Source organism: Mobula birostris, chromosome 16 (genome assembly GCF_030028105.1).
Source record: "Mobula birostris isolate sMobBir1 chromosome 16, sMobBir1.hap1, whole genome shotgun sequence".
Taxonomy (NCBI): Eukaryota; Metazoa; Chordata; class Chondrichthyes; order Myliobatiformes; family Myliobatidae; genus Mobula; species Mobula birostris.
Window position 1 is genome coordinate 31412229 of NC_092385.1, and position 24848 is coordinate 31437076.

Genomic DNA, 24848 nt, shown 5'->3' on the forward strand with positions numbered 1-24848 from the left:
AGTTACATCCTCAAAAAATTCTATGAGATTCGTCAGACATGATTTTTCTTTCACAAATCCATGTTGACTTTGTCTGATAATTTCACCGCTTTCCAAATGTGCTGTTATCACATCTTTGATAACTGACTCTAGCATTTTCCCCACCACCGATGTCAGGCTAACCGGTCTATAATTCCCTGGTTTCTCTCTCCCTCCTTTTTTAAAAAGTGAAGTTACATTAGCCACCCTCCAATCATCAGGAACTAGTCCAGAATCTAAAGAGTTTTGAAAAATTATCACTAATGCATCCACTATTTCTTGGGCTACTTCCTTAAGTACTCTTTGTACAACATGGTTCCTGTACCCTACCATCCTTTCCCTGTCTCATTGGAATGTACCTATGCAGAACTCCACGCAAATATCCCCTGAACATTTGCCACATTTCTTCCATACATTTCCCTGAGAACATCTGTTCCCAATTTATGCTTCCAAGTTCTTACCTGATAGTCTCATATTTCCCCTTACTCCAATTAAACGCTTTCCTAACTTGTCTGTTCCTTTCTCTCTCCAATAATATGGTAAAGGAGATAGAATTGTGATCACTATCTCCAAAATGCTCTCCCACTGAGAGATCTGACACCTGACCAGGTTCGTTTCCCAATACCAGATCAAGTACAGCCTCTCCTCTTGTAGGCTTATCTACATATTGTGTCAAGAAACCTTCTTGAACACACCCAACAAACTCCACCCCATCTAAACCCCTCACTCTAGGGACATGCCAGTCGATATTTGGGAAATTAAAATCTCCCACCACGACAACTGTGTTATTATTACACCTTTCCAGAATCTGTCTCCCTATCTGGTCCTCGATGTCCCTGTTGCTATTGGGTCATCTATAAAAAAAACACCCAGTAGAGTTATTGACCCCTTCCTGTTCCTGACTTCCATGCACAGAGACTCCATAGACAATCCCTCCATGTCCTCCTCTTTTCTGCAGCTGTGAACTATCTCTGATCAGCGGTGCCACACCCCACCTCTTTTGCCTCCCTCCCTGTCCTTTCTGAAACATCTAAAGCCTGGCACTCAAAGTAACCAAACTATTTAGTTTTTAGATAGCTAATCCCTGGAAAAAGTATATTATTACAATTTATACAAGCTGTAATACAACATGGTACATTTGAATAATATAGAGTTTGTTTTAATGAAGAATTCTGCCTTTTTTTCTGAAACTAAACTGAAATTATATTTTTAAACACTGAATAGCCATAAATGCAGAAACACATCCAGCACATCCATGCCAGTTACTAGGCCCATCTGTTCTAATCCCATTTATCCATAATTGGATTGTATCCTTCTATACGGAGGGTTCCCAACCTGGTGTCCATTGACCCTTGGATAATTGTACGGATCCATGGCATAAAAAAGGTTGCGATCTCCTGTTTTATACCTTGCTTGTTTAAGTTAATGCCTCAATGACTCTTAACTGCAGTAATTGTACCTGATTCCACCACTTCCTCTGTCAGTGTGTTCCAAACATCAGTCATGCTCTTCATCCCCATGGCGCCTTCTCCCCTAGTCCCGCGCAAACAACAGCTTTCAGATACACAAGAAAGAATAACATCTCTCCCATTGGATAGCAACTGAATACAAATCTCGGTATCTCTAATTATAACCCAAACATGCTACTACAGAGAACCCCTTACCTCAGCAGTTAACATTACAGAGAAGCCATTTTATTAGCCTTAGCAGCTAACATGAAAAAAGAAACCCTTACACTCGTAAGGAAAAAACAATCCTCTCAGCTCCCCTTTCAAATTCCTTCCTCTTACCCTAAGCCTATGCCCCATACAACAGTGATCTTATTAGATCAGCCATGATTTTATTGAATGATGGAGCAGGCTAGATGGGCCAGATTGCCTACTCCTGCTCCTATTTATTATGTTTTTATGCTCTGATGAAGTTCTTCTTTACTGCTGAAGGGGATTAGTGTTTCCATACTGTTACATACTTCAAGGACATCTGTGATTTTTTTGGGAGAATGATGTAATGGTCTTTTGGAGGTCACCTGATGTAATTTTCCTGCCGATGTGAGGTCACGTGATGACAGATGCACCACGGGTATATAAGGGAAGACCCCAGATGACGCAGTTAGTTTTTAGTTTTTAGCTTTCCAGTTAGAGCGTACTGTGTCTCCATTTCTGTTGCGTATTTGTTTTTATGCTGCAGTTTCATTTTTAAAATGGTTGTTATGTCCTGTTGCAAGGTACAATCGTGCTGGACTGGAAATTTTTGCTAGATGTGTTGATGTACCTTATTCCAGCAGTAGTACGGGAGAGTGAAGACTTTATCGAAGTACAGGACTCAAAGGATTGAGAGGAGTCGGTATCGTTTGGCAGTTTAACAAAGGATCGACCTTGTTGAGTCTTTGTTGAAGGAGTAGCAACCTGCATCGAGGATAACTCTTACCAAAAGAGATTAGATTTCATGCAAGGTTTGCTCTCTAGAATTTAAGGTCAGTTGTTTTAAACTGTTTATTTCCTGCATTGTGAATCCTTTGGACAGAACCAGCATGAAAGTTGCGTCTATGAAGAAATCCTTCTCCAGCGAAGTCTCTCCCAATTGAACGTATAAATCTGTTGGACTTTCGAATTTACCATTTTAAGAACTATATCTGACTTTGATTTGGGAACAGCTTCTTTCCAACAGTGATAAGACTGCTGAACGGATCCTGACCCAGATCTGGGCCATACCCTCCAAATATCCGGACCTGCCTCTCAGTTTTTTTGCACTACCTTACTTCCTATTTTTCTATTTTCTATTTATGATTTATAATTTAAATTTTTAATATTTACTAATTTTAACTATTTTTAATATTTAATATTTGTAATCCCGGGAGTGTGAAGCACAGATTCAAATATCGCTGTGATGATTGTATGTTCTAGTACTAATTATTTGGCGATAATGAAGTATAAAGTATAAAGACTTTACCGCTTTAAGAACTGTTTTTGCATTTAACGCTTTAAGAACCAGTGCTGAGTGACGATTTGTTGAAGGGCTGCATAGCAGTTAACTTCCGGTTAAGGTTTTTTTTTTATCCTTTAACAAATGTTTGGTTGTTTTTATATAACCTGTCTCCATTGATATTCATTGTTGCCGGTTACGTAACAATGCCAATATTCAGTCAATAAAAATCAACATAATTATTTTCAGCCACCTACACACAAAGGAAAATACACAGAGACCAATTAATCTGCCAATCTGTATGCCATTGGGAAGTGTGAGGAAAATGAAGTATCTGAAGGAATGTCACGCAATCTCAGGAAGAACACGCAAAATCGACAGCAAGGTTAGCAATGAACCCAGGTTGCTGAAGTCATAAGCCAGCAGCTCTACTAGCAAAGCTACTGCAGCTCCCAAATTCTGAAGTCTGTTTAGAATAGCTGTAGACGTGAGGCATGAGATCTGGTGACCCACAACACTCATATCTGACAACTAGTAAAATAAATGCCAGAAACCTTTTGTTCTGAAGAGGACTGGTGTTAAGATATCAAGCGCAATTACCCGAGTAACAACGCCACTTTTTATACTGATGATGCTTAATACAATATAAATTTGATGTTTTACTGTTTCAGTGAAGAGAGCTTGAAGTTAATTTTGGTGGGATATATGAGTGCTTTTATGGGAAAGCTGTAAATAACCTCTTGGGATGATCATTACTGAATACCAGCAGGAAGTCTTAGGACTTCAAAATCCATTTGGTAGATTAGTGAACTGGATACAGAAAACATTTTATTTGAGGAAAATCCAGACAGTTTAGAATGGGTAGCAAAGCAACATTTTGTGATGGAGAACAGACCTAAATTAAATCCGACACATAATTTAAAATGCATATCAACAGCTAATGTGGCAAAATCAAATTGAGGTGCTAGATTAGGAAATAGCTAACTTCGTTAAGGATGAAAGCTACAACTTAGCTTAATACATGTGGCAATCTTTTTATGATCCACTGCAGGTGCCAGAGATATTTCAGGTGCATTTGGCTGTAGTTTGCACAGTTTAATATTTGTAAGTACAGTATACACATTAGTATTCATAAACAAAACTAGTATGCATCTACATTTAACTGTGTAATCCCTGATTCTTATATTGCATAATATTTTGATTTCAACCTGTACTTTATAGAATTGTCTTCATGTTATTCATCCTTAAAACAGGATCACCTGTTTAAAACAATTTTCTCTTAATCAAAGTGTCCAGGTGTAAAGGTGCCCTCAGCTGGTACACAGCATTGTAAAAGGAACATTGTTTAGGCCATGAAATCTGAAATACTGATCAAGGGCCTTGGCCCAAAATGTCAACTGTCTATTCATTTTCATGGATACTGCCTAACCTGCTGTATTCCTCCAGCATTTTGTGTGCGTTAATCTGAAATACTAAACCTTGTTTCCTTTTGAACTAAAGTTAAACAAAACAGCTGAGTGGTTTCAAAGTGTTCCATTTTTATTTCAGTTCTCCGGCAGAGACAATAATTGGTTAAAGTATTTCTTAATTGTTTCACCTTCATACACAACAAGATGGTTTCTTTATCATTAGTATTTTAATGATAAAGTATTTAAAATATATCATCCTATTATGGCATGCTTAAATGACTGCACTATTAGGAATATAAAGCACTGAGAGCTCAAAGTGCTTGAAGGTCTCATTACTGTTGATTTTTAATTGTCTCCTGAAAGAGGATTGTCTGAATTTGTTTGCTATCTGCAGTTCAGAAATATAATTATTTCATTCAAGATATTTTGAATATGGTATTAGACAGCACTGAATTATATTTCTTCATCAATATGGTCTTTAATTAGCATTTACCCTTAAAATCTTTTAATAATATGATGAAAATAGGCTTCTGAAACTGACAAGGAAATGGATGGTAGGTTCTGTGGAAGATTGCATAAACCCTATAGCTAGTTCTAAATGCAGTAAAACTTTGCCCAGTTCCAGATTCTTCAACGTCCAGCTGCTTTTCAGTGTGGCCTCTAAATGATCAAAGACTGGATTCCAGTGAATATGTTTATTTGTGTGCAAGAGATTAAGGTTAATTCTAAGAATGTCTGGCTATTGGAACTGAGTTATCATTAGGTCTATTCAAGTATAAGGCTCTGTAACAGACTACTATAACAAATAGCAGTTAATGGGAAAAAACAAAAGTAACTATTTTTGAGTGACAGTAGCAAATATTGAAATAGAGTTCTACATGTTCTTGGCAATCTCCAAATGATATTTGATAATGCTACAAAAACATTTTTCTGTAATGTTAAATTCATTTATTTCAATATTTCTCTCACACATTTCTTTTTTTAAAATGTACAATAGATGACCATCAAGATTAACCTGGTAAAAACAGTATGTAAATAGTTTTATTTCTGTTGACCACTTTACTGCTACTTGGTTCATTAACTGATCTACCCTTTGCATTGTTAATATATACTTACCATCACAGTTTCTATTGGGGGTGCTATGAATTACAATTCTGATTTCAAATAGGCCTGGCCCATGTAAATCAGAATTGACTCATGTCAGGAACATTAGATTTTGCTGAGTTAGCAACAGAATAGGAGGCAGTAGAGCTTGACTTAAGGAAGAAAAACATTTATCATTGTTGCAACATTTTGCAATCTAATGACCTCTGTGAGAATGTACTCAGTGGATACCAAAATTGGGTTTGTTAGTGACGCCAGAAGGCTTTTCTTAAAGGAGATATGCATTGTAGCTGCTGCAAGTGTTTTCAGGCATTCTCAAATTTGTTCTAAACTAATAGATATTTAGGGGAGGTTTGGACACACAATTTTCCAAAGCAGGCCTTGCCACAGAATGTGATAAGTAGGAGAATTGTCATAAAAATGTACTGTACAGAAATAGGTCCCGTATCCCACTATGTTCATGCGGGCCTTTTGGCCCATTTGTGAGTGTATCCTTCCATACCTTTCCTATTTACATGAAAGCAATAAAAATTATTCCCAAAAATAAAGGTGACCTGTATCTGCAAGCTATAAAACCATTAAGGAAGTTGCAGTTGAGAGCTGCTGTGGTAAATATAAACAGTCAAAACTCAAGGAGCTGGATACGATGTTGGAAGACATGGCGCAAATTACCTTACGGTCAAGGTGAGTATATGTAACTTTCAAGTCCCATATCCCAATAACTGCCCCATTAGCCATGCACACTGCCAACTGCACAACGTACAAACGCTCAGTGCGCCACTTCCATCACTCATTTACTGGTAATCTCTTATCAACCAGAACTTGTATCAATAACATGCCGTAGGGTATCTTTAAAGACTTAAAATGCTGAAAGTCTAATGCCTACATTTCACAATGTGAACATGTATTAACTATTCAACCACAACATCACCAGGAGATTCAAGATCCTCCCACAAGATCATTGGGACTGTCAACCATTCAGCAGTCATTGGGAGATCATTTTGGAAGAGCACAAAGACAGAGAAAGGCACATGTAGAACTGGCTTTAAATAAGTGTACCAGATGGGTTTCTACAATTCATTTGCTTTAAGCTCACAGTTATTAATTCTAGCATTTGTTCCAAATTTATTTAATTACTTGAATTAAAATTCCCAGTTGCCATAATGGGATTTGAACTAGCGTTTTTGGATCATGGTCCAGTTCTCTGCATACCCATAACTTAACCACTGCTGCTATAATTGTTTTCATTATTGTACATCAAGGGATTACATGAAAATGATAGATGTTAATACTTTAAAGCAGTCATTGACATTTATATAACCTCGTTTAATTACTCCAATTCTCTGCTGAAGGCTGCACTTGGTCTGATATGTAATGACATTACAGATTCAGACTGATAAAATCAAGAAGTATTTGGTTACTTCAATGAACCAAAATTATTTACTTAGCAACTTAATTTAATGAAATCTGTTATCCTTAATGTGAAAAATTGTTGACCAATGGTTTTGTAATGGCTTGACCAAGGTAAAGTTTCAGAAGGTTTAGAGGGCATTTCTGGGGAGGTCAGAGGAATAAATTGCATAATACTACAGATGTTGGACATCTGAAATAAAGACAAACAATTCTCAAACTACTTGGGCAGATCAGAGGACATCTATGTAAAGAAAAACAGAGTCAATGGTGTAGGTTGATAAACCCTTTAACCAAATGAGGAAAAATAGTGATGAAGCAGGTGTTATGTGGCAGAGAAAAGGGAAAACACAGGGGGGAGGAAGGGAATGGTGATCAGGAGAGATAGGTTGACACAAGTAATGATGGTGCCAGCTCATGGAAGTATCTTTGGAGGAGATGCAAAAAGGAAAGTGTGAATGAAATTTGAAGCACCAGGAAAGAGAAAAAAAGTGAAAAAAAATGCTGGAGGTACAAATACAAGACTGGAAGGAAATTCTATATTGTATCCTTAAAACAGCAATATATCTAGTCAGAAACTGGAAATCTGCAGATACTGGAAATCCAGAGTAACACATACGTGAAGGGTCACAGCCCAAAGGTTGACTGTATTCCTTTCTATAGATACTGCCTTGCCTCCAGCATTTTAAATGTGTTACCATGTCACGAGATGAGATGCATCTCAAGCTTATGTTGAGTGTCAGTGGAACAGTACAGGAGACTAAGATCTGAGAGAGCTGGATAGAAGGGAAACAAGAGATTGACCAAAGGCTGAATCGAGGATTTTTAGAACATAACAGTGACGAATTTTTGTGTGCAGAATGCAACTTCCCTATTTTAAAAGGAGTTCAAGTTAATTGCTACTTCGCCAGGGAGGGAGGTTTTGGCCCCTGGATGACTATTACAAAGCCTTTACTTTTAGAAGTATCCCAAAAGTGTCATTTCAAGCTGCTTGTTTAATTATATTTAAATATTTGTTTACATGGAAATCAATACAAATTAGGTTAAAGCACAGGGGATCCAAGGCAAGCTGACTAATTGATTTCCAAAATTGGCTTGGAGATAGGAGACAGAGGGTAGTGATGGAAAGATTATTCTATGACTGGATGCCTGACTTTAATGGTTTACTGCAGATTTTGATGCTAGACCTTTGCTATTTCTGATTTATATTGACTTGGATGTGTGACACAAAGCAAGATGGCGCTGGTGAAACATGGTGATGTGCTGCAGGCAGCTTACAAAACTTAAAAATATACTTCTTTTGAGCTACTCTCACTGCAATCTGCAGCCTGTAATTTCTGTTTAAGTAACATTCATTCAAACCGTCTTATCAAACTAGTGATTTTGTGATTTTCTAAAGGACTCAGCAGACTAAACTCTCAAGGATGCAGATATAGCATCCTTAAGCAGAAAAAAGTACTTCGCCATGGCCGAAGGAGAAGAAGGGGAGCACTGCAAGCCTGACTAAAACACTGGGGCATGAAACTTCCTCTACCCAGCATCTTGCTAACAGACGTACAGTTGCAGGAGAACAAGACGGAGGACCCAAGGGCAAGATTACTGTATCAGAGGGAAATGAGGAATTGCTGTGTTCTCTGTTTTTTTACAAAGGCATGGCTCACTCCTGAAACACCAGCTACATTAGTTTGACCCGAAGTCTTCTTGATACTCCGGATGAACCAGACTTCTAATTGAAAGAAGGTAAAATGTAGGTGTCTGTGTTCTTGTTACGCTGTTGCTGCTCTGACCTGGATTAAGTGCCAACCATTTTACTCACCGAGAGAGTTCTCCACCATGATCCTGATGTCAGTTTATATACCACCAAATTCTGGTGTGAAGCAGGCACTTAAGGTACTGAGTGTTGCCTTTGGCAAACAAGAAGCCGCCTGCCCTGAAGCCTTTCAAATCATTGTTAGGGACTTCAGTCGGGCTTGTTTGAAGAAATCTCTGCCCAATTATCATCAATGCACTTCAGCGGGACTAGGGATCACACACCTATACTATTATTAGGTATGCCTATTGTTCCATGCCAAGACAGCATTTTGTGAAATCTGATCACTTGGCTGGCCTCCTCCTGCTTGCATACAAAGAGAGGCTAAAGAGCAAAGCTCCAGAAATACGGACAACAAAGCGGTAATCGTGGGAGGCAGAGAGGTGGATATGGGACTGCTTCAAACTGGTGGACTGGGCTACGTTCAAGTACTCATCAGAGGATGTGAACAAATGAACCATGATTGTCAAGGACTTTATTAAAACAGTTGTAGATGAGTGTGTCCCCACAGAAACATTCAAAGTCCTCCCCAAGCAGAAGCCCTGGATGAACCATGAAATATGTAATCTTCTGGAGGCCCGGTCAGTGGCATTCACATCTGGCAACCAAGTTAAATACAAGAGGCCCACGTACAGTCTCTGGAATGCCATCTCACATGCAAAGTGGCAATTCCAGACCAACTGGAGTCACTGAAGGGTGCTCGACAGTAATGGCAGGGCTTGAATGCTATCATCTACAAAATGAAACCAAGTAACATAGGTCACAACAAGGCTTCAATCCCAGATGAGCTCAACACTTTTTATGATTGGTTTGACCATCAAAACATGGAGGCACCTTCACAAACTCCCACAGCCCCTGATGGCCTTGGGATTTCACCTTATTGAGTACCAAAGACACATGCTTATAAACTGGCTGGAGAGTTCTCAGATATCTCTAATCTCCTGCTTCGGCAGTCTGAGGTACCTACCTGCTCCAAGCAGACTTCAGTCATACTGGTGCCCAAGAAGAACATGGTAACTTGCTTCAATGACTATTGCCCAGTAGCACTTACATCCACTTGCGAGGTTGGTGATGAAATATATCAACCTTTGCTCCAATTTGCCAACTATCACAACAGGTCAGTAGCAGATGCCATTTCATTGGCTCTTCACTCAATCCTGGAACATCTGGACAGTGAAGGTGCATACATCAGGATGCTCCTCATTGAATACAGCTCGATTTCAATACTCTCATCCCCTCGAAACTAATCAATAAGCTTCAAGACCTCAGTACCTCCTCGTGCGACAGGATCATCAATTTCCTCACTTGCAGACCCCAGTCCGTTTGGATTGGCAGCAACTTCTCCTCCACAATCTCCATCAGCAGAGGTGCACCACAAAGCTGTGTGTTTAAACTTCTGCTCTACTTGCTTTGTACTTATGACTGAGGCTAAGTACAGCTCCAGTCTCACATGAAACTGCCAATGACACCACTGTCATTAGCTGAATCAAAGGTGGTGATGAATCAGCATATAGGAGGGACAACGGAAATCTGGCTGAGTCATGCCACAACAACAAACTCTCAGTCGATGTCAGGAAGACCAAGGAGAGAAGGAAACCGTTGCTCAGTCCTCATCAGGGGATCAGAGATGAAGAGGGTCAGCAACTTCAAATTTTTTGATGTGTTCATTTCAGAGGATTTGCCCTAGGTCCCACATGTAAGTCATTACGAAGAAAGTATTGCATGGCCTATACTTTCTTAAACGTTTTCGAAGTTTCGGCATGTTATCTAAAGCTTTGACAACTTCTAATAATGTGTAGTGGAAAGTATATTGACAGGCTGCACCATGGTCTTGAATGGAAAAGCCTATAAAAAAATAATGGATACAGCCCAGCCCATCATAGTAAAGCCCTCCCCACGACTGAGCATATCTCATCTAACTTGGAGCACTGTCAGAAGAAAGCAGCATCCATCGTCAAAGACCCCCACTAAGCAGTTCATGCTCTCTTCTCACTGCTGTCATCAGGAAGAAGGTACAAGAGCCTCAGGACACACACCACCAGGCTCAGGAACAGTAATTAGCCCTCAATCATCAGGCTCTTGAACCAGAGGGGATAACTTCACTCAGCTGCACTCACCCCATCGCCGAACTGTTCCCACAACCTACTTTCAAGGACTCTTCATTTCATATTCTTGATATTTATTACTTATTTATTATTACTATTTTACTTGTACAGTTTGGTGTCTTTTGCACATTGGTTGTCTGTCTGTACTGTTGGATGCAGTCTTTCATTGATCCTATAATGTTTTTTGGATATACTGTGTATGCCCACAAGAAAATGAATCTTAGAGTTGCATATAGTGACATATATATACTTCGATAATAAATTTACTTTGAATATTCTGCTAATCAAAGACTGGTATCAGACAAGTGTAATGACGAATTATTGCAGCAGCTGGATTAGGCGGGTGGTGAGGAGATAGAGTTGGCATGTCCATATATCACCATTCTGAGGAAAAACTGTTTCTAAATTTTTCAATGTAATTATCACTGATCAGATTACATTGGTGGGTGTGGATCTGGCTTAGCTGACAGGTGATGACTTTTTAATCCACTACTACTAGTCCATTTCATTCTCACCTATCAATCTTCTATCTTCTAATAGAAGAACTCTGGGCTGTTCAGTCATTCTGGTGAATTAGCCAACTCATATTGATGATATTTTGTTTGATCTATTTACATTATAAAACAGGCTATATTCATGTATTTCCTGAGGTTGTACATTCATATACACTTTTCTTAATTGCTTGTGCCACTCATATTCCTAATTATTCCCAATTGCTCGAGTCTACTACAACCAAAGTTGGATTGGCTGTCATGCTTCAAACAGGAATTCAATTACATAACTACTCAATTTAATTATACTTGTAATTATGTGAAGTATTTATGTATGTATCAAGTGATTTGGAATGGGAATTATCCTACATGGTGTCAGTTGTGGGTCGTGAAGCATGAATTACACAATGCACTATGACTATTGGAATCGTCAAACCTCATTAATTTCAGGGAATCTAAAAAAATAACAATAGCTTTCTCTCTGTGCAAAGTACTTACATTGAATCTACACATAGTATCAAATGCATTTGTTTTCAATACATCATTGTTGTACGTTTAGATTATCACAATGACCAGGAAGGAATCATTCTGGCATCTTACATGAAACACGCTGCTTCTAGTGTTCAGAAACTGGTTTATTATCACTGTTCATGTTGTGAAATTGGGTGTTTTGTGCCAGCTGTACAGTGTAAGGCATAAAAATCACTTTCAGTTACAAAAAGAAATGAATAGTGCGAAAATGAATCTCAAAATTGCATTCATGGACCATTCAGACTTCTGTTGCCGGAATGGAAGAAACTGTTCCTAAAGTATTTATTGTGGGCCTTCAGGCTCCTGTATGTCCTCCTTGTTGGTGATAATGAGAAGAGTTCCTGTCCTGGGTAGTGGGGGGCATTAATGATGGATGCTACCTTCTCGGAGCATTACCTGCTGAAGGTGTCCTTGGTGGTGGGGAGGGTTGTGCCTGTGATGCTGTTTGCTGAGTCAACAATCCACTGAAGCCTCTTTCATTCAAAATGAGAATCAGGTTTGTTATCACTGACACATGTCATGAAACTTGTGCTGTTGTGGCAGTAGTACAGTGTAAGACTTTAAAAAATTACATTACATTAAAAATAAAATAAATAAATAGTACAAAAGAACAAAGTGAGGCAGTGCTCAGGGACCTTTCAGAAATCTGGTGGCAGGAGGGAAAATGCTGCTCCAATGATATTGAGTGCGGGTCTTCAAGCTCTGTACCTCCTTGCTGATGGTACTGTGCCAAAAGGACATGTCCTAGATGATGAGGGTCCTTAATGATGGATGCTGTCTTGTTTGAGGCACCACCTCTTGAAGATGTCCTGATGGTGGATGGACTTGTGGCTGAGTTTACAACCCTCTGCAGCCTCTGGTGATTCTGTGTACCGGAGCCAACGTACCAGGCGGTGATGCAACCAATCAGAATGCTCTTCTCACCTGTAGACATTTGTAGGTCTTTGCTGACATACTAAATCTCCACAGGCTCCTAATGAAGTAGAGCCACTGAGATTCCTTCTGCATGATTGCATTAATGTGTTGGACCCAAGATACGTCCTCTGAGATGTTAACACCCAGAAACTGAAGCTGCTTTCTCTCTCTATACTGTGACCCTAGCTTCCTGTTCCTGAAGTTCAGAATCAACTCCTTGGTCTTGCTGACATTGTGTGAGGGTGTTATTGCAACACCACTCAAACAGCTGATGTAGGTCTCTACTGTACATCTCCTCATCGTCATCTGAGATTCACCCAAGAACTGTGGATTCATTGGCAGATTTATAGAAAGAGCTGAACAGTGGGATCCTTGAGATGCACTGGTGTTGATCATCAGCGAGGAATAGATGTTATTACCAATCCACACTGACCGTGGTCTCCCGATAAATAAGGCAGGATCCAGTTGCAGAGGGAGGTATCATCTCAGGTTTTGAAGTTTGTTGATTAAAGTAAGGTGATAATGATATTGAATGCTGAGTTGTAATCAATAAAAAGCAGGATTCACCTTTTTGAACAATGTTCTGATGTCAGCTTCTGAGACAGATCGCAGGGTCACCAGCTGCTGCTTCAGGTCCATTCCCTCTCCGCTCTTTTACAATACCAAAGCTAGTCGGAGTCCAGTTCTTTACTCATGAGGGTATTCCTGAGGAGATCCTTACTGACCAAGGGACAAACTTCATCTCACAACTGATGGTTCATCTGCATAAGGAGCTGAGGATGATGGCCTTGAACACCTCTCATACCTCCTGGATACAGCCCACGTAGTTAAGAGGTTCAAACACTGAAGTTCATGTTAAGCAAATTTGTATCTGACATGGGGAATGATTGGGACAAGTGGCTGCCATTTCTGCTTTTTGTATATAGAGAAGTTCCTCAAGCATACACGGGGTTCTCACCCTTTGAACTTTTGTATAGGGACCCCTTACCTGCTGAAGTGGTACTGGGAGGGGCCAGATGGTGCTTCTGAAGGGCAGGCGTCATCCATTATTTCCTGCATGAGGGACCTTCTGGAGTAATACCGAGAAGAGGCCACCTTAACCTTGCGGAAGTCCGGAAGGCCCAGAAAATATGGTATGACCGGCAGGCCTGTCAGTGAGAATTGAATCGGGGCAGAAGACCCTGCTACTCCTAATATTATCCCCCCCCAGTAAGTTCCTTGCTAAGTGGCAAGGCCTGTTTACAGTAGTGAAAAAGTTGAGCCCCAATACCTATGAGGTCCTGAACCCAGAGGAAGGGAAGGGACGTCAGACCTACCATATTAAACTAGTGAAGGTCTGGAAGGAGAGAAGGGTTCCTGCCAGCAGCACATCTCTCCTGGTCTGCCAGATTGCAGAGGAGGAAGGGGCCTGCAAAAATTGACCTCCCCCATCTTGCTAGCTGCCAACCAGTGGAGCTGCAGATGGTGTCTGCTGGCTTTCTGTAGCTGTTCCAGCAGAGACCAGGGCTGACAAAGGTCCTAAAACATACCCTCAGCATCAGGCCTGATCAGGGTTCGGTATGCCAACTGTTACAGAGTGACAGAGTGCCAGAGTGATTAGTGGGGGCCCTGAAGGATGAGATTCAGACCATGCTGGAGCTGGGAGTCATCGAGCCTTCAGGTAGTAGGCAGAGCAGTCCTATCGTTATTGTCGTCAAGAAGGATGGCACTCAGGGTATGCATTGATTTCCGGAATTTGATTGCTGTTTTTTTAAATGCTTATCCTATGCCCTGCATTGATGCCCTACTAGGAAGGATTTAACAGGCAAACTACATTACTACAATGGGCCTTACTGGCAGGTTCCCCTGATGACCAATCAAAATCCCTCACGGCCTTTCACATACCCCTTGATCTGTTTCAGTTCACTGTGATGCCCTTTGGTCTTCATGGTGCAGCAACAACCTAACAACCTTCCAGTGGCTGATGGACTGGGTGATCCAAGGCCGTGAGCACGCAGTGCAGCCTGTCTAAATTACATGGTCACCTACAGTCAGACATGGTCAGAACACCTGGACCATCTGCGCAGGATCCAGAGGAATACTCATGCTGCCGGTCTCACCCTCAATCTACAAAATTATGATTGGCAAGAAGGGAATCCAGATATCTTAGCTACCAGCTGAGACACGGAGAGTTTTGACCCCAGGTGGACAAAGTGGCAGCCATCTGCAACAGGAGAGAACTCAGTAAATGCACTCCATTTCACATTGATAAGGGCTGATCACTTAAATTATGTTTATTTCCTCACTGGCAATTGAAAGCTTAGGGTCCCGTTGTTTTCTAGTATTCTCAGAACTAGGAGATGGAGCTATCCAGCAAACATTGTGCTCTTCATTTGATGTGTCTCCCAATTATTAATTGGGTCACTGGTACATAAAAGCTCTATGATTACTCAGGCCAAAGGTCAAATGATTCACTGTACTGAAAAACAAGATGCTGGATGAACCTAGTGACAGGCATCTGTGGAGGCAGAAAGAAAGACTTTCAGTCTCAATAGATGCTGCTTCAACTGCTGACTTCCTCCAGCGGTTTATATTTTCACTCCAGATTCCAGCAACTTGTGTCTCCACTTTAATGCATTGGTTGGATATATTGAACAATCTTGGTGTTTTCACATGCATCAGATGCCTAGTTTACAAATTAACAACCCCCCCCCCCCCACAGCCCGCCTTTTGCCAACCAGAGCAGTCCCAATTCTGTTTACACAGACTTTTCAATAGGTCTTGGTCTTAATTCATTAATTTTCTACAAACTTTAATTTTATGCAAACTCAGCAGCCACAGACATATCCTCATCTATATATATTTTTGATTGATATTAAATTTCTTATCATTACCTTTTATTGATTTGCATACAATTTATCATCTTCATCATCATGTGCCATACTCAGCCAGAGCCTCGGCGACTGCTTTCTTCCACTGTGATCTGTCGGCAGTGAAACCTCTTGCATCTCTGGTGCTGAGGCTGGCCCACTTCTTGATGTTGTCGATCCAGGTTGTCCTCTGTCTGCCTCAGGAGCGGCTTCCTTCTACTCTGCCCTCAAGCACAGTGTGTTCCAGTGTGTCATCAGTTCTTGAAATGTGTCCAAAATAGCAAAGTTTCTTTTGGATAACGGTTTCCAGAAGTATTGGTTTCGTGCCAATCTTTCCTAGGATGAAGTTGTCGGATCTCCTTTCAATGTATGATACCCTGAGGATCCGTCTGTATGTCCACATCTCAAATGCTGTCAACTTCTTTTCATCAGCTGCTTTTAAGGTCCGTGTTTCACAGCCATATAGGGTTACTGGCCAGACGAGACTCCTGAGGAGGCGTATCTTGGTGTCAGAGCTCACAGATCTATCTTTCCAGATGTTCCAGAGTTTGGTAGTGCTTGTGCATGCCATTGCTAGCCTTCACCTTATTTCCTTGCTGCATTCATTTGTGTCATTTAGTTCTGCACCAAGGTATATAAAGGAGGATACTTGTTCGATCTTGTTGTTTCTGATGTAGATGTCAGCTTGAATTGCAGTTTTGCTTATCACCATAACTTTGATCTTTTTGCTATTTATCAGCAATCCAAATTCAGCAGAGACTTTTGCAACATTATTGAGTAGTGCTTGTAGGTCTTCTTCTGTTGTGGCTAGCAGGGCTGTGTCATCTGCGTATCTCAAGTTACTGATGGTTCTTCCTCCTGTTTTAATGCCAGTGCTGTCTGGAATTGCCAGTCTCATGATCATCTCAGTGTAGATGTTAAAAAGGTGTGGAGAAAGGATGCAACCTTGGCGGACTGCTTTCCCATTGCAGAATGCTTCAGTCTCGCCAGATGTGGTCCGAAGACTAGAGAATTGCATAGCATACAGTATTTCTAGAAGAGCCACTAGGTGTGGTGCCATGTCCAGTTGAATGATTGTCGTCCACAGTTTGGTGTATTGAACACAGTCAAATGCCTCTGAGTAGTCTATGAAGCAGATGTACAGGGGGCATTGACCTCTCTCATTTTCTCCATTATTAGGCGCATGTTGAAGAACTAGTCCCTGCTACCTCAGCCACTCCTGAAGCCAGCCTGTTCGAGTGCAATTTCTCTATCTATGTAGTTCTTTAGTCTCTCAGAGATGATTATGAGTAGAACCTTTCAGACGTGTGATATCAATGCAATTGTTCTGTAATTACTGCACTGCAGGAGGTCCCCTTTCTTGGGAATTGGAATGTAGACAGATTTGCACCAATATGATACCCATTTGCCAGTCTTCCAAATGGCACAGACTATGCGGTGCAAGATGTGGGCCATTGAGGTGCCTGTTGCTTTCAGTAGTTCTGCTGGTATGTTGTCTAGACCAGATGCTTTATTCTTTTTGATCTTCTCGATTGCTGTTTCTACTTCTGACAGTAGTGGCTTTGGTTCATGTTCCAGTGTTGTACAGTCAATGACTTTGTCATGGTTTTCATTCTCGTGATTTTCATAGAGTTGCTTGGTGTACTCGAGCCACCTTTCCCTCACGTCTGCATCTTCTGTCAGAATTTTTCCTTTGTCACTTTTGATTGCACCTATTGTTGGTGTGAAGGTCCCGGTAAGTTCCTTTACTGCAGCATAAACTATCTTGCTGTTGCCTTTGTTAGCCTCATTTTCCATGTTAGAGCACATGCATTGTAGGTATGCCTCTTTGTCAAGCCTGCAGCGTCATTGTATTTCACGCTTCAGCTCCTTGTATTCCTTACTTGTTGTTCCTTTCTGATCTTTCACCAGTCTCTTCTTTTCTACTGCATACAGTGTTTCATTTATGATTCATCCTGTGCCTTTGTGCTTGCGTTGCTTTGGAATGTGTTTCTCTGCTGCTGTTGTCAATGCATCGCCTGTTGTGTTCCAAAGTTCTTCTGGTTCGACCTCTTCTTGTAAGTTCAGCAGGGCTTCAAAACTGTTGCAAACCTCTATGCTGAAAGAGTTTGGTATGTCTGAGTTTGGCATATCATCAATTTGGCATATCTGACTGGTGGTTTTGCTCGTTTTACGTTCTTAACCCTGAGGTTCACCTTGGCCAACAGCAGTTGATGATCAGTATCACAGTCAGCTCACGGATATGTCCTGCATTTCAGAGTATTTGATTTCCATCTTTTATTGGTGAGGATATAGTCAATCTGGTTCCTGGTTTTACCATCAGGAGCTGTCCATGTGTATTTGCGCCGAGGGTGTTGGTCAAACATTGTGTTCATTATACAGAGGTGGTTTTCTTGACAGAACTCAACTAGCCATGTGCCCATGTCCCCTGTTCATTTGGTGTTCCTAAACCGTTGTTTCTCATGACTTCCTTATTCAAAGATGTTTGACCTACTTTTGCATTGAGATCACCTAAAATGAGTACAACATCAGTTTTCGGAGTATCATCAATGAGACCTTTCAGGTTGTAGTGTCCCTCAAGCTCTCTTCCTCTGCATGGCTAGCTGGTCAGTAGTTGACAATGAGTGTGATTGGGAAAGGCTTGCATTGTATGCGGATGGACATTAGTTGTTCGTTCAATGGGTTGAGCCTAATACTGCTTTAGCTATTTCTTGATTCAAGATGAACACAACACCTGCTCTTCCTCCTTTCTCAGATCCGGAGTAGTACATTGCGTAGCTGTTCTTTGTTGTAAAATGATCTCTGTCAGACCATCTGATCTCTGTTACTCCAATGATATCTCAGCCGATTCTGCCGGTTTCATCGATGAACAGGTGAAATTTCCCTGTGCTTCTTAGAGTGCGAACATTCCAAGTGCCAATATTGATATAATGTTTGTTAAGTCCGAGGGTCTTTGTTCCAGCACTGGTTGTGTCAGATTCCGGGGTTCCTGGAAGAGGATTTCCCCCAGAGCCGTCATTATGACCAGAGGTACTTGAAGTGCCGTCAGCCTCTTCCCCAGTAGCATTGTTACCATCATACAGCCTGCGGGTCCCACTGCCCACGGAATGGTTTTTGTCATTCATTGGTCCTGTCATAGAGTGAAAGTGGTTGTCTTGGAGGAAAGAGGATTCTGTGAGTGCCCCCCCCCCACGTCCTTCTCACAGCGCAGTGGTTGCTCACTGACCAAATTGCACAGCCGCTGATGCCATTATGGCATTCTTCCGCCTGCGCAGTTGACATTATTGCTGTTGACCTGCTGAGTTCCTCCGCTAATGCTGTCATCCAACACCCTGCTGCTGGTGTCTTCACCGTAACCCTGGTAAGGGAGGCTGACAGGTGCTAGTCCTTGCCTAAGGGACACCTGGGAGTACCAGCGACAGTTAAGAGGCACTCCATCATCCTCATAGCCCTTGTGGACCCCTGCGCCTGGTGCAGTTTTACGTCTTGCCCAGGACAGTGCATAAAATTACATATTTATTTGCACTGCACTTCATTAGTGAAGTATGAGTTATGTCTAATCTGTTAATTGGTGGATTTGATTTGTATTTGTACTGTTTATTTTTTTTATGTAATAGATACCTTTTATGTATAATAACTCACTGGACTATCAATGTCAGTGAATTCAGTGAAGGTCTATTAGATGTAGGAGTTGTATCAGAAAAGAGTAATCCAAATGTGTCATCAAACTAGATGTTAGCCTGTTAAATATTGACTGATCTTCCTTGCCCCTTCCAGCAAAGCCTGCCATTTACTGTTGTTCTCAAAGTGTTTTCCATTTGTTTTTATTGTAACTGTGTTCACTTTTATTGCTGTTTTCCTTCTAATGTTTTATCAGGAATTGGCTCAAATTCAGTTTCTTTTTGTCTCTCCCCACGTTTAGTATTGCTGCTATCTGCTGCTTTTATTTTAGATTACCAGTATTTCACTCTCTCCAGCTTTGCTACTTCTTGAGCTATAAGCACAATTTTACCTGATAAAACATTTGCCATTTACCTTGTCCTTAAATTCTGCACTTAATATTGAAATTAAGCAAATTAAGTATTTTCACTTGTACAAAATTTATTAAACATCTCATAGCCAATGAAGTCCCTAGTTATTTTTAGATCTGATTTGTTCTATTCAGTTTGCTATAGTCACTATAATATTGTTATGAAAGCAATATATTGCCAAAATTGTTGAGGAAGATTGGTCTCACCAAATTGAATGCAATTTTCTAGGAGTCAACAGAATGTTTGAGTTTAGATGGAAATTATCATGGCTAAAGTTCCCACAGCACGTCATCAAGACCACCTGGAGACCAGACATGCTCCTGGTCTGAGAGGCAGCAAAATGCATCGACCTGCTGGAGATGATAGTGTGGTGAGAGGAACATCTGGAAGACGCCCATGAGAGGAAGCTTGTCAGATACAAGGAACTGGTCAGCGACTGTCTGAGGCAGGGATGCAAGGCAAAGTGCATGCCTGTTGAAGTGGGCTGCTGGGGCTTCGCTGGAGAGTCTCTTCATAGAGCCCTCATTGCATTGGGCATCGCTGGCACAGGGAAGCAGAGAGCCATTGCCAACATCACCAAGGCAGCAGAGAAAGCCTCAAGATGGCTCTGGATGAAGAGAGCAAGTCCATGAGGATCTGCAACACATGCTCCTGAACACATTGTGGCTTGATCAACCACGGCTGGATCGCCTGGGTGAGGTGTCTGATACTGAAAGACCAAAAAGCCCCCAGCGACCCCAGGTTACATCACTGGTTACGTGTTCAGAGCATTGTGAGGTGTATTCTTCAAATTAAAATAGTAAAAGCCCATGAATCCAAGAATAAGTGTCAGGTGGGACCCAAAGTGTTTAACTGACCAGGATCAAAGGTCATTGACATTTCATAGTTTGGAAAGTTGTTGGTAGAGTGAATCTGCACATATAATTGCTGGCCCATTGTTTTTCATGATGTATTTCACAGATTTGGGATTGAATGTAGAAGGCAGGATTGCAGTTACAAAGAAAGCATAAATTTGCTATCCCATTTCTTTTAGGCATGAAGTCAATGAGGAGGCCAGGAAAGCCTATCATATTTCCACAGTTTGTGCATGAGTATTTGGTTGCTTGCTTCACTGTATGTGGCCATGAGAGTTGAAAAAGAGAGGGGGGAAACCGAAAAGTGGCTAGTGATTTGGTTGTTGTGGAATCAAGGAAAAAATTAAGAAAAATAAAGCATTTAGCATTAGGACACTGAAGGATACAACCAGGAAAGTTGATGGAGGAAAGGTAGTGTATGTTCTGTACGTGGACTTTAGAAAGTCCATTGACGAGGAACCACATGGGAGATTGGTCAAGAAGCTTCTGTCACTTGGCATTCAGGATGAAGAAGTAAATTGGATTTAAGATTGGGGTTGCTTGAGAAGGCAGATGGTTGCCTTTCTGACTGGAGGCTTGTGACTACTGAGGTACTGCAGGGTTTGGTGCTGGGTCAGTTGCTTATCATTTATATCAGCAGTCTGGGTGATAATATGGTAAACTGGATCAGCAAATTTGTGGATAACACCAAGATTAGGGGTGTAGTGAACTGAATTGTATAGACTTTATTACTTACATCCTTCATATACATGAGGAGCAAAAATCTTTATGTTACGTCTCCATCTAAATGTGCAATTTATAGCAATTTGTAATAGATAGTATGTACAACAGGACAGTCAATATAACATAGAAATACCATTCTATCAGCTTGAATTAATCAGTCTGATGGCCCACTGGAAGAAGCTGTCTGGGAGCCTGTTGGTCCTGGCTTTTATGCTGTGGTACTGTTTCCCAGATGACCTTTAAACCTTTCAGCGGGATCTGGACTAGCAGGGAAAAAGGACTGAAAAGTGGCGGATGGAATTTAATGCAGACAGGTGTGAGGTGTTACACTTTGGAAGGGCAAACCAGGGTAGGACTTAGTGAATAGTAGGGAACTGAGGAGTGAGGTAGAACAGAGGGATTTGGGAGTACAGATACATATTTCTTTGAAAGTAGCGGCACAGGTAGATAGGGTCATAAAGAGAGCTTTTGCACATAGATCTTCAGAAATCAAAGTATTGATTTCAGGAGTTGGGGTGTTATATTGAAACATAGAAACATAGAAAATAGGTGCAGGAGTAGGCCATTCGGCCCTTCCAGCCTGCACCGCCATTCAGTACGATCATGGCTGATTATCCAACTCAGAACCCTGTACCTGCCTTCTTTCCATACCCCCTGATCCCTTTAGCCACAAGGGCCATATCTAACTCCCTCTTAAATATAGCTAATGAACTGGCCTCAACTATTTCCTGTGGCAGAGAATTGCACAGATTCACCACTCTCTGTGTGAAGAAATTTTTCCTCATCTTGGTCCTAAAAGGCTTCCCCTTTATCCTCAAACTGTGACCCCTCGTTCTGGACTTCCCCAACATCGGGAACAATCTTCCTGCATCTAGCCTGTCCAATCCCTTTAGAATTTTATATGTTTCAATCAGATCCCCCCTCAATCTTCTAAATTCCAGAGAGTACAAGCCTAGTTGATCCAGTCTTCCATCATATGAAAGTCCTGCCATCCCAGGAATCAATCTAGTGAACCTTCTTTGTACTCCCTCTAAGGCAAGAATGTCTTTCCTCAGATTAGGGGACCAAAACTGCACACAATACTCCAGGTATTGAAGATGTTGGTGAGACAAAATTTGAAGTATTGTATGCAGTTTTGGTTACCTACTCACAGGAAATATCAATAAGATTGGCAGAGTATAGAGAGCATTTACAAGGATGTTGCCAGGACTGGAGAACCTAAGTTATAGGGAAAGACTATAGGGACTTTATTTCCTCGAGTATAGAAGATTGAGAAGAGATTTGATAGAGGTATACAAAATTATGAGGGGTATTGATAGAGTAAATGCAAGCAGGCTTTTTCCACTGAGGTTGGGTGAGACTAGAACTAGAGATCATGGGTTAAAGTTGAAAGGTGGAATGTTTAAGGGGAATATGGGAGGATCCTCTTCACTCAGAGGGTGGTATGAGTGTAGGATGAGCTGCCAGAGGAAGTGGTGGGTGCTAGTTTAATTTCAGCATTTCGGAGATGTATGGATAAGTACATGGATGTGAGGAGTCTGGAGGGCTGTGGTCCAGCTGCAGGCCGATGGGATTCGACAGACTAGATGGGCCGGAAGGTCTGACTGTGTGCTGTAGTGTTCCGTGATTCTGTGAAACCGGGCAAATGAGGCACATTCATGCCTCTGTCTACCACAACTAATCCGAAGGAATGATGCAAACAGTCTTATCCTCACATATTGAGTCCAACACCTGTTCAGACAACTTACAGGAGCTACTAAAATTGTCTGATCTACCATCCAGTCAGGCATCTTTCATTTTGCGTTGCAGCATAAACTATTAATCTCCAGAAATGACTCTCATTATACCAGCCCCATTTATTCCAATGAAATAGATGCAACATGGCCAAAAGCTGTATCCAAACCACTGCCCCAGTCTAGTGCTGGAGTTACCTGCCCAGCCACACTAATTTCTTATGACACAGAGGGGCAACCATCCTGACCTCCCATACCTGAGAGACTCTGATACAGTGGAGAAGATCAGTGATGATGATTGGGCTGTAGGTTACAGATCCTGTGGCCAAACTGCCAGGACTACCATCCTGACCCTTTGACATTCTGCTGCTTTCAAAGGCTTTTAGATAGCTTTAAAAATATCTCTGATAATCAGTGGCATTTAAAACAATTCAAATGGTCTTAAATATGCACCTTGTTACTTGTTAATTTACTAGTGGTAATATTACTTTATGTGTTATGTATATTAATTATAACTACCGTATTGTGCACCGTAGTCCTGAGGAACATATGGCGGTATACAAGTGTGCGGTTGAAAGCTAATAAATGGAACTTTAAATTTTTCAGAAAATATTATAAATTTGTTATTCAGGAATGACAAATTTAATTAAAATACCTCAAAATCCAAGACAATAATTAAAAATGTTAAGAATGAGGAAAAATACCCCACTTGCACTATTTTTTATCTTGCGGTCAATGTGCCTACTCAAATTCCAGCTCCTCAGCTCGGCATTTTACTGCTTCGTCGCTGGTTTCAATGCTGAATCCAATGGTGGAACGTGAGGTCAGATGTAGCAGCATTGAAGATTCAGCTCAATGCAAACTTAATTGAACAAATCAGATTTAAAATAACTAGCAATAATTCTAATAATTTTGATTGTGTACTTGAAGAGGTTCAATTCATGAGAGACATTTATCAGTCTGAATGTATTTTAATCTCGGAAATTATTCCCCAATTAAAATTACATGCAACCAATATTTTTCATATCTCTAAACCTGTATCTGAGCAACATTTCTTTGAAGCATTTTTCTGAGTTGCAAGACTCAAGTCACATTGATTAATGAAATGAAAAAAAAAGGTTGTTTGTGTTTCATTTCAGCTCACAGCATTTACTAGCTTGGTTTGACATCTCTCCAGAAATCATTCACCACTTTTCCAAAGCGCTGTTTAAAACAATTGTCTCTCTTGAGGTTTGTGGAGCAATTACTGGATAAAGCACCGTGTTTTTGGAACTGAAAGCGATATCTGAGAAAAGCATGCAAAGGCCTCTTAAATGGGGCCAATTCTGAGTTGAAAAGTTTCTTTCCAAGTGCTGCTTTGTTTCAGTCTGTGTGTATTTCAAGAAAATATATGATAAACCCACAAGAAAATAGATCACGTATCAGGTTGCATTAATTAAACAAAACATTATTATAATTGATTGCATTCATAGTTTTGGTAATAAAGTAAGATGGCACCATTAAGTAGCAATTGTTTGCATGCAGTTTTGATGAGAATCATCAAATATTCCTATTTAGGACTACTGCAGTTGAAATCCACGTGGGTACTTCAGTAAGCAACCTTGTACCTGTCAACTGGCACGGTGTCCCTGCTTTCATTTTCTTAAAGGAGAACTTTAAGTTTAAAAAATATCTATTGATATTCAAAATCAATGAACCTCAGACAGCAGACTCAGGTCACAAGTGAAATTTCCCTTTAAGAAAACGGAGCTGGGAATGTCAAGTCAGTCTACAGGTACAAAATGAAATGCGGAGGCCTAGACTTCCACTCCCAAATATCTAATTGGTAAATGTACAGTCTCTGGAAAATAAAATTGAAAACTTCAGAGCAAGGTTGCTGTACTGAGGGACATCAGGGACTGTTATGTACTTTGCTTCATGGAAATATGGCTATCCTCTGCCAT

General features: G+C 40.8%; 1 long non-coding RNA gene across 3 annotated transcripts in view; it reads left to right on the forward strand.

The window, feature by feature from the left end:
* LOC140211084 (uncharacterized) overlaps nucleotides 1–24848 on the forward strand; it is a 360478-nt gene that overhangs the window by 85531 nt on the left and 250099 nt on the right. The gene's annotated exons all lie outside the window — the stretch shown is intronic.